The 11,216-nt window shown below is 40.8% G+C and overlaps 1 protein-coding gene across 1 annotated transcript in view; it reads left to right on the top strand.

The window, feature by feature from the left end:
- pank2 (pantothenate kinase 2) overlaps window positions 1–11,216 on the top strand; it is a 44,309-nt gene that overhangs the window by 248 nt on the left and 32,845 nt on the right. The gene's annotated exons all lie outside the window — the stretch shown is intronic.

Raw genomic sequence — 11,216 nt, 5'->3', positions numbered from 1 at the left:
TTCTTTTTAAATTACAGGATCGGTCTCTTGGAGTCCAAATCACAGCCTTAAATAAATCACCCAACACTGGAAATGTTATATAACATGTGATGGAGGGCTGGAAGTCAAAGTATCTTCATTATTGATTGAAACTCGAAGCAAATTAGTTGTATTAGTTGCCCAGGTGATGGATATCAAGTGTCTTGTTTTGTACAAATCCCATAAATACATTCTCCCATAATGTTAAAACAATGAAAACAGCAGATTATCCCCTTCAAGAAGCTGAAACCCAATCATATTTCACTTTTTTCTGCTTTTCAATACATTTTCTGTGGATTGATTTGCACTTTTTGTGCTACAGTGCACATCATTTACATTTTTTAAAAGTTGTCAGCCTCAGTTGAACTTAGTGCTAAGTTAGCGTAGCGTGTTAGCATGCTGCTGTTAAAGTTGAGCTCTTCTCATAGAGTTTTATATGAATGTGTTATGATTATGATCTAAACGGTGCTTTTTGGGGGTTTCGGTGAAGTAATATGAGCGTTTTCTTTGTCGGTGCGGCAGACAGGAATTTCCGAACCAAAGCATCAAAGGTCATGACATTAACTCAACCACATCTGAGATATGTATATATATGGCACATCCTGTCAGGGTTTTCACACAACAGATTCTAGATTAGATGATGATGGCAAATTCCATGACAGCAGATTATCACATAGGATTTGAGTGTCCTTGTGGCTGCTTTGTAAAGCTTTAAATTCTGTTTTTTGTTGGGGTTTTTTGCCCCGTTTGCTTCTTTCCAGCTGTCATTTGTGAAGAAGCGTTTGTTCCCAGTTGACCCGCCCGCTCGAGTCCGTCTTAGTTGACATGGAGGCCTCGTATAACGAAGCCGAGGGGTCGTCTGAGGTTACGTCTGCCTGAGACTGACTGATGGGAGGACTCTGCCGGTTAATAATGCTACCGGCGATGCAGCGCTGAACTGGGCTCAGATCACATGTGAGGAAAATCAATACATGCAGTGAAGCGTTTGCTGCTGCCTGACCTGAGGAGAGTGGACCAGCACTGCACCGTCATATCCCAGTCTGTTTTATTGACCAACAAGTTAATGGGGTCATACATTTTAGGTTAAATGGTCCATTTTCACACATTGATGGCGTTTGTATCCGACAGCAGATGTGAGAGTATACGTTAACCCCCAGTCGCTACATTTATTAGTGGTGTAATACGTGCGTTAACGAGGACAAAGTCGTGAATCAGGAAAAATAACCATACATATCATTACATTACGTTTCTGATAAACACATTCTCAAATCTGTCAGGAAGGTGCCCGATTTCAAACGAGTGAGCAAGAGGGAGGAAGGGCAGCTGGACCAAACAAAATCGTGGATCCAGAAAAATAACTGTGTACGTAACATTAGGTTTCTGAAGCACGAGTAAACACATATCTGCACACATCGGTCAGGAAGGTGCCGTATTTTGACTGAAATGCATCCCGAGGCACCCCTCATCCTGCTGTGGCCTGCCTGCTCTCTCTGTGATCATGCCTGTGAGGTCACAGTACCGAAGAGTCACGAACACAGAAAAATAATAATAACAAGAGAGTCTCCGTAGGTACAGACACCACATACATATACTCAAGTAGAAGTACACATACTTGTGTTCAAAAAGTAGAAGTACTGATTCAACGTCTTTGACTCAAGTAAAAGTGACAAATGGTACTCAGGTTCTGTACTCAAAGTAAAAGGTATAAAGTGAAATATGAAATGTATTTAAACTGAAGTAAAAAGCCTGATTTGGAAATGTGAGGAGTAGAAAGTACAGATATTTGTTTTAAAATGTAAAAAGTAACAAAGTATTTGTACTTTGTTACCTCCCATGTTTATGTTGTCAAAGTATTGATGACAAAGTATTTGTACTTTGTTACCTCCCATGTTTATGTTGTCAAAGTATTGATGACAAAGTATTTGTACTTTGTTACCTCCCATGTTTATGTTGTCAAAGTATTGATGACAAAGTATTTGTACTTTGTTACCTCCCATACTTATGTGTCACGTCACACACATCTTCCTCCTTCAGCAACACATGAAATATGACTTTATGGACCCGTTTGAGTCCCGACAGGAAGAGGATTTCCTTTTTTCCCTTTGAGGGTATTTTGACAGAAGCACTTGAGATTTTCCACTCAGGTGAAGGCCGTGTAAACACACCGTTCTCTGAAGTGGCGAGGCCCTTAACGCATCTTTGCATCCATGAAATCTGAAGAGTTGTTTAGTAGAAAATGTGGGCTGTTATTGAAGTATTTCTGACTGCAACTCCTCCTTGATTTCTTTTTCCACCTTCCTCTCCTCTCATTGGCTTATTCCACCTCCAACAAGAGACACTGCCAAATACACACAAAGAGTTTTTATTTATGAGAGAGGACTATGATTGTAGTATCGCGGATGTTCTGAGTCCCACGTGTCCGGTATATCGTCCCGCTCAAAATTTCATTTGTGTGCCGTGGTCACGTTATTTCAGATAGCAGCAATCTGCCCATGCTGTTTCACAGGAAGTTAATTTCACGGAGGCGGTAATGAGCTTGGAGAGTAAATTCGTTTTCAGGGGGGGAGGAGGGGGGGCAGGTGTCAAAGCAAAGGTTGTGATTTCACTAAACTGTGGAGGGGAAATCTCTCTAAACAGTCCAACCTGAGTTTTTATTGAATTTTCTGTGAGTTGGAAATATTTGTAAGCGTTGCCAAGATGAAGTTTTGGCTGTGGAAAGATGTGGTTTTGCCAAAAATCTGGTCAGTGGAAGTCCAGATAGGGTTGTTGTGTCCAGAAAAACACCAGCAAACCAATCTTAATGTTGTGTTTTAAAACTGACTGTAATCATAAATAACCTCAACGTGACCTGGATTACATCTTCTGAATCCATGCATGAACAAGGAGAAAGTTTAACTCTTCCCTGCTGTTGTCCTAGTTTGCAGTTGAACTTGGGCTGCAGACATATAGCTGAGGCACACAGCGCCCTCTGTCGGGAATCACAGGCAACTACAGCTAGAAGTTTGACCAATGTGGATATTATTCTCTTCAGGGCTGCAAATCACCAGTTAATTAATAGGCATTTAATACAGAAATATGCTTTGTTTCAGTTTTCCCACTAACAAAAATAAGCACATTTAAAAAAAATAGAAACTTTTAATTACATCTACTCATTCTCCCTCATCGAAAAAAATGTTTAAATATGCAAATATTTTTAATATCCAAAGTTGAACATATCTATGATCCTTACCATTAAACTTTGTACATTTTGGATTTGCACCTTAACGATAATTCTTATTCATTCGTACTGCACAATGAAATGTCGGCCGTTTGTGAAATGTTGTTGTGTTTTGACCCTCGGGGGCCACCGTAAAAGCAATATATTGTCATTTTATTCATTTATTTATCCAGAAATCAGATAATGTTGTCGATAAAATACTGTTTCAAAAAGGTCAAGAATGAACTTCCAGCCTCAGTTATAACTTCATATAAGAAGTCCTTAAAATGCATCAGAGAGACACTGATCAGACCTTATGAAGAGGTCGTACCTTTCTCTGTGATAAAGTACCAAACACACCAGAGACCAGCAGGAGGTTTTTAATGCCGCCGAACGCCCCCCAAGGTCCTAATCGCACGAGAGACCAACCATTTGAGAGCCATACAGGCATCTAACAGGCTCTAAACGAGGGGGCTGCAATGTTTCTCAAACTAATCTGTCTATTTAAGATGTTATCCCTGCCAATCACGGAGAGGACAGAGAGATTCCTGTGGAAAGCCCTCGCGTCGAGGCTCCGGGGGGGCCTCACCATCAAACACAGATTCCTCGTCTATTCTGGGAGCCGAGCCGCCAATCATCCCCTCATCAGGCCGCAGATTCATATCGGAACAGCTGTTACACAACCAGGGATAATCCACATGCAAAGTTGATATACACACACACACACAATCTCGGGTAGACAATAAGAGGCTGCAGCTGCCACACACACACACACACACACACACACACACACACACACACACACACACACACACACACACACACTGGTTCTGTGGAGCCAAGAGAAACAGATAGACGAGGACCTGAGATGGATCCAGTTCAAGCACCGGGCGTGCAAATGGGCCTACTTACAGTTTAAACTGGGTAATTAGAAACCTAATCAGGGCTCACTTTCTCCCCCCTCCTCCCCCCCCCCCCCCCCCCCCCCCCCCCCTCCTGATGAACGTAATGAAACGCTCCCGTCCTCGTGCACTACGTGACACCGACGCTCACAGCTGTGGCTGCCAGTAAACGCCGCTCACGTCAACAGATGTGTGTTCAAACTCAGCAGACATGTTTGTCTTCTTGCATTCTGATCACTGATGCTCATGAAACAATTGATTGATTATTATAGAACAGAATCAATAGTATTTATGTTTGTCAATTCTATTAGTCTCTTTTGTTGAATCTCTGCTGATTTCTGCAAAACACGCAACATCATAATTCCTGCAGGATATCATTGTTAACATCATATTGCTAAAAGGAACCAGTAAGTATATTGTTGCTGATTCATAGATGAAATGTGTTATCAATGGCCTTTTGTCTCACGGAAACATAAAGTAACATCTAAAACAAGAAATAAAGTACACAAAGTAAAGAAAACACAGATAAAATACTTAAAACGAAGCAAAACATAACATCAAATACTGGTTTTGAGATCTAAATAAAAGTTCCTAAAAGGTCTTTTAGAGTCTCATCATCAATTCCTCTAATTTATTCATCTGGTTGTTGTTATTGAACAGAAACAATACGGATAAACATTGTTCAGCCATCCAACCCAAGTTAGCTGAAACAACTCGCACCATTTAAACTCAAAAAGGTAGAAAAAGACTCAAAACAAACAGCAGAAATATCTAAAAATATGTCTTTCCAGTTAAAATAGTTGAAAATAAATGTTTATATGCAGCTTGTAAATGCTAAATATTTACCAATCAAACCAATAAGTGTGTACATCGACATGCACACCAGTTTATTAGGGACGGCAGCGAGACCTGATGTGGTCTAACTCAGCCGTCCTGCAGTGAAACCAGCAGAAACAAGCGTCAGTGTGATCATGTCGCACCACAGCAGCTGTCCCTGGTGATACTGGTGTTACTGGGCTTTATGTGAATCCAAATATTTAGACTGGCTGGTGGAGATCAGGTATCTGCAGGACCTTAATGAGATTCTTAGTGGATCCAGACTGAGAGAATGAACCAAACTCCTCCAAAAAAGCTCCACTCAGTCATTTCTACTTCATGTGACCTCTGTGACCTTTGCTCACGGAGTGAAATATGTCAAATTAAGAAGATTTATTCATGCATTTTGTCTTCTACACACAGATATATGTATTTGTACATTAAGTTACCATATAATGAGAGTCAGATCTCTTCAACAACTCAAACACCTGAACGTCCTCTAACAGGAAGTGATTTTAGCTGTCAAAATAAAGGTAGCTAATTGTAAGCAGCTGACCGATCTGATAAGAAAACTGATTTACTGATCATAATAATAATGCATGTTCATCTTAACAGCAGCAGGAAAACATAGAGACATGTGACAACTGTTATTGAGTGATGTCGTTGGAGTTTATTTAAATTGGTGAACAGATCTGTGACTCTCATATCAGCTCTCTGTCAACGCTGTTATCCTTTCTAAACAGCACAGGAGATTAAGTCAGTGCCAAAAGCCTTGTAGCTTATAGCCCCCCCCCCCCAGCCTGCCATGCATATGCTGCATTCAGGTGCACTCGGTCAATCTTAAAAGCTGCAACTCCCAAGATGAGGTTGGACACGCAAATTATTACGAATTTATTTTCCAAATATCATTATATTACATTAATATTCACCTTTAAAACCTAAGTGGTTTGTGACATCAACAAGACAAGACACTGCATCACGTTAGTAAGCTGCCAGTATTTCATAAAAAAATCATATTTAAGACGCCGGCAAAATGTTCCTTGACAATATTATCTTTTACTTTTCTCTATTTATCTGTAGTTCCTCTGGCTTAATCATATCTCATCCTGCACATTTGATTTATAACAATTAAATGATCAGAAACAAGAAATCCCATCATGCACAGCGGTTAATTTGTCCAAAGATGTCATTGTTGTTTTCTCATAATGACTATTTATCGATTTTATCTCACGGAAAAAAAACACTCACAATCATCAATCTGGTGAACTTTTATTATCGGGAAAATCGTAAATATCGTCACAAGTTACGTGAAAAAGCTGTCTAGCTTGCTATCATGGTGAATAAGTGAAAATAGAGCTGCTTTATAGAAATACAGTATATAAAATTATATTTTTTAAATGAATTTATCCCGTAGGCTATTTATGGAGGGAGGTCATGTGATTCAAGTAAACTATTCGTTTTTTAACACAATATCCAGTGGTTTTAGTGCTATTTTAAGTGTATGTTGATTGATCATATCAATAATATTGTGAATTGCAATTTGGATTCTGTTAAATGAGCAGTAAACATCAGGATTGTCGTATTTCCGACGGCCCTTGAACGCATCGTCTCTCCCGCGGGTTTGCGCGGCGCGGCGACGCTCCGGCAACAACTTGCAGCGAACAGCTGGCAGCGCGGAGCGGCGCGGAGGTGTTGGGTGTTGGTTTACCGGCTCTGGGGGATGCGGGTCTCCCTTTGTGACGCTTAACCGGCGACTTAGTGCTCTTTGTCCGATTTATATTTTAATTATCCGCTAAACTGCGGCTGAGGGCCGATGTGGGAAAGAGCCGCGGACTGACCCCGGCAGCTGTCAGTCACCCAGCAAGGAGGTGGGCTCAATATTCATACGCGTGGATTATAACAAAAAATATTTAAAAAAATATTAATATTCCTACTCTGTAATCCTTTATATACTCCTGGGCAACGTAATCTATAATAATAATAATAATAATGATGACGTATTAGTTGGTATTTCATATTTCTTACGCATGATCATTTGTAGCAGTGGAGTAAAAAGTATAATAATGTGCCTTTGAGACGTAGTAGAATATAAAGTAAAGGGCGCATTAAACTACCTGAAAAGTCGTTTTTGAGTAAATGTATTTAGTGACGTCACCACTAATTATTACTGAGTATCAGCTCAGATCAGGATCTGTAGTGATGATATCTCATAGAATGTGGAGTTCATCGAAATACGTTTGTATTTGACGCCATCTGTCGGTCATGGAATCCATCTCTGCTGAAAAAAAAACAGGCTCCTGATGACAGATATCTTCATTTTCACCTTTCAAAATGCCATTTGTATTAAATCAAGGAAATTAAAAAAAATAGAATAATTCTTAAAAATATTTTATAAATGTGACATAAGGTCGCTTATTTTGTTCCACGTTTTATTTCTCTTGAAAAATCGAAAATAAATAAATAATTCCACATTTCCAATTGGAAATATTATAGGATATATAAATATAACATATATATGTTCTGGAAGTGTAAGTGTGAACTTTCTCCTGCTGTATGTGGAATATATTTTCACCATTCTGGGTCAAAGTTGTGGATGTTTAGCTTCAGTTCCTCCCGTTGACTCTTGGTTTAACGGTTCATATTAAAATGTGCATTTTCTCTTATTAGTGTTGGTGTGATTTCAGCCTCCAGACACATTTTTTGATGGATTTGGAAAATAATTAGAACTCCAGATGTGACAGATTAGGTAAATGTGACAGAACAGATAACATCCATGACATATAAAATCCTGTTTAGATGTAAAATGTTTTTTTTCTTTTGATCTTTTTGGGGACTCTCACTTCTGTATATACTTTTTAATTTATTTAATTTAATTATTATTGCAGAAACACAGCACATTTTTTATTTTGAAACATATATTTGACTTTTTATGCCAATGTTTCTTGTTTTTTTCCTTCTTTTATCTTGTTGTGACAATAAACCTGTTTCTGATCAGATTTTCTGTTAAAGAAAAAAATGATATAAATGCCTTCTTTAAAATTCTATTAAACCTCAATGTCCAAAAAAAAGAAAAGAAAAGAAAACTGATAAATCATAAATACAACCATGTATTCTCCTCCTTCGCCGTCACTTGAACAGTCACAGCTAATAGAGATCAAAATGTGGGAAAACAAAAGGGAGGAGAAGAAATGGAAATGTCAGCGCCGAGCTCAGAGGAAGCCCTCTCCTGCTGTCTGCTCGTCTGTGGTGAATATTAAGTGACGGCCCCGGATCATTTGTCCTTGTGTTTGTCCTCCTCTGATACTTCCTCTCTGGGCGTCACATCCCCCATGAAGAGGCTAATCTGCTCCCAGCGGGGCTCCTCCCAATGAAGAGGGAGGAAGAAACCCACAGACGGAGCAGCCGTTACAGACCCGATACAGACCTCTGACGTCGGCCTGTATCTCTGACATTTAGTGCTAGTTTGTGCGTTATTATAACAATTGTATGTACAGGAAGGGAAATGTGTTGAGTTGACCATTTCATGCAAAAAAAAAAACATTGTGGAGAAACTAAAAAAATGCTTGTGATCTTATATAAACCATAATGGGACACAAACACGCACAGATGCAACGAGAAATCCCCAAAACATGTACACGAATATTAAAAAAACTGCCTAAATGGATATAAAACACCATGTTGCTAGATTTCATGCCCAAAAAAAACCCCATAAAAATAATAATTTGTGCAATTTCAGGGCCATTCTTTTGTTCTTTTCTTGATAAATGGAAAATATAAGAGTTTGTATTGAGAAAGGTAAAAGTTCAGCAACATATGGGGTTTCTAGACTCACTCTATTTGCACCAGCTTTGATGAGAAAACCCGTTTTAGAGGAAATGCCAGCTCCAATGGACCAGAATTTAATGCGGTTACAAGCAAAATCACCCAGAACTTAACAAATGCTTGCATATTAATGCAGCAGAGGTTATTTAAGCAACATACACTTAAGAATCTGCAGCTATTCTGCCTCTTAAAGTCTATGTTGTTGGGTTTTTTGCCACATCAGCAACAAACCAAAGACTCTATTCTCTCGGGTGCAGCCCGTGGTCAGAAGGAGAGCAGCTGAATGAAGAGAAAGAGTGTGTGAGATCGAACTAATACAGTGGAACAAAAGAGACAGGCAGATCTAAAGTGGAGCCCCCCCCCCCCCCCCCCATCAGACCGTTTCATGTCCCCGGGGGAACGCAGGAATCATGTAAGCCCCCTGTAATTTACTGTTTGTGGTTCGCCCCGGTAGGTTAATTCCCACAAGGACCTTCTCCCAGTTGTTTTTATAAAGTCAGGATTTGTAAAGCCGCTCTCGTTGACCCCCCGCGGGTCACATGGGGGGGTCAGAGGAGCAGAGTGACCCTCCTCAGGACTGATGGGAGTGGGAGTGTCTGCAGAAGGAGATGCTTCACATGCAGGGAAGAAGAACTAACATTTGAGAAACCAATCTGATATCTTTCATGTGAACGTCCCTCTTATGATGAATGAAAGTCGATAGAAGCCAGAAACCTGCATTAAAGTCTTGTTGCTGTGGCTCGGAGGTAGAGAGGGTCGTTTTGATCCCCGGCTCATCTGGTCCACATGTTAAAATCTACATTGACATGCAGTGATCTAAGTGGTGGACGACTCAAAGACAGTGTATAAGAAGTGGACGTAGTCATGGTGACGTCGGTTTGGGGACTACGGTTTTGAAGCCTCGAGTTCAGCATTTTGGCCGTCGCCATCTTGGACTTTTTGCAACCAGTGAACGGAAGTGAAGAGCGGCACCCGTACTGGATCTGGATCCATGTGGATTCTGGTGTAAAGCTGCTTACAAAGTTAGCTTTATAATTCACTTTACAGCAAAATGCAGCAAAACTCATCTTAGTAGCTAACTAGCATTGGTAGCGTGGTAGAGACCTGTCAATCAGCAGGTAAGCCCCGCCCCCTAAAGCATCCCCTGCTTTCTGGTCTGGTGGACTCTAAATGGACCATAATGTACTAAATGAACATCATGCTGGATTGAAGAAGACTTGAAACTAGAGATTGAGACCATAAACTCATGTTTACAATGTTTACTGAGATAATACATCAAGACCATTTTCTCATAGACTTCTATACAACCAGAGAGGAGTCGCCCCCTGGTGGCCAGCAGAGAGAAGTAGGACCATTTTCTCATAGACTTCTATACAACCAGAGAGGAGTCGCCCCCCGGTGGCCAGCAGAGAGAAGTAGGACCATTTTCTCATAGACTTCTATACAACCAGAGAGGAGTCGCCCCCTGGTGGCCAGCAGAGAGAAGTAGGACCATTTTCTCATAGACTTCTATACAACCAGAGAGGAGTCGCCCCCCGGTGGCCAGCAGAGAGAAGTAGGACCATTTTCTCATAGACTTCTATACAACCAGAGAGGAGTCGCCCCCTGGTGGCCAGCAGAGAGAAGTAGGACCATTTTCTCATAGACTTCTATACAACCAGAGAGGAGTCGCCCCCTGGTGGCCAGCAGAGAGAAGTAGGACCATTTTCTCATAGACTTCTATACAACCAGACTTCTTTTTGCAACGAGACGCCCGTCTGTCATCCCGTCTGTCTCCGTCCTGTCTGTCTCTGTCCTGTCTGTCTCTTTCTCATCTTTCTCATCTGTCTCTGTCCCGTCTGTCTCTTTCCCGTCTGTCTCTGGTCCCGTCTGTCTCTGTCCCGTCTGTCTCCGTCTCCTCGACTTTGAGGGGGCGGTGAGACGTGCCGGAGGAGTCTCTGCGGTTCTTAAGCGTCACGGTCAACTCCTGGCTGCAGGAGAAGAGGGGAAGGTCGGGATTACGAGGGACTATTTGCTCTCCGAGGCCTTCCGTGACCTTCAACCTGCCCTCCAAACAGACACACTGGCCGCTGCCATTCACCTCCAGCCCCTCCCCTCCACATCCATTGTGAGATTATTATGATCTCGCTCTTTTTTTATAGAATAGCAGCGGAGAAGTTCATTTGAAACATTAGCATCAGCAAACAGCAGCATTTGGTCAAATTAATCCTCATCTGTCGGACTTTATTCACACAAAACAAGCATCAAGAATACACTTACAACCGCTTGATTATTATTGTATGTATATATATCAACAAAGCTTGTTCTATCCATGTAAAATATAAAACCTGTGTATATGTTTTGCTGGGAAACTTGAGGGAAAAAGGGAATATATTATTTTATATCACGGTTAGTTGGATTGGTAAAATAAAAACAATATTAACAGATTAACCCACATTTTGACGTTTTTGATCGATCATAAA

This window comes from Eutrigla gurnardus (genome assembly GCF_963514095.1).
Source record: "Eutrigla gurnardus genome assembly, chromosome: 7".
NCBI classification, from domain to species: domain Eukaryota; kingdom Metazoa; phylum Chordata; class Actinopteri; order Perciformes; family Triglidae; genus Eutrigla; species Eutrigla gurnardus.
Note: the sequence above shows the minus strand (reverse complement) of the source record. Positions and strands in the feature narration are given on the sequence as shown.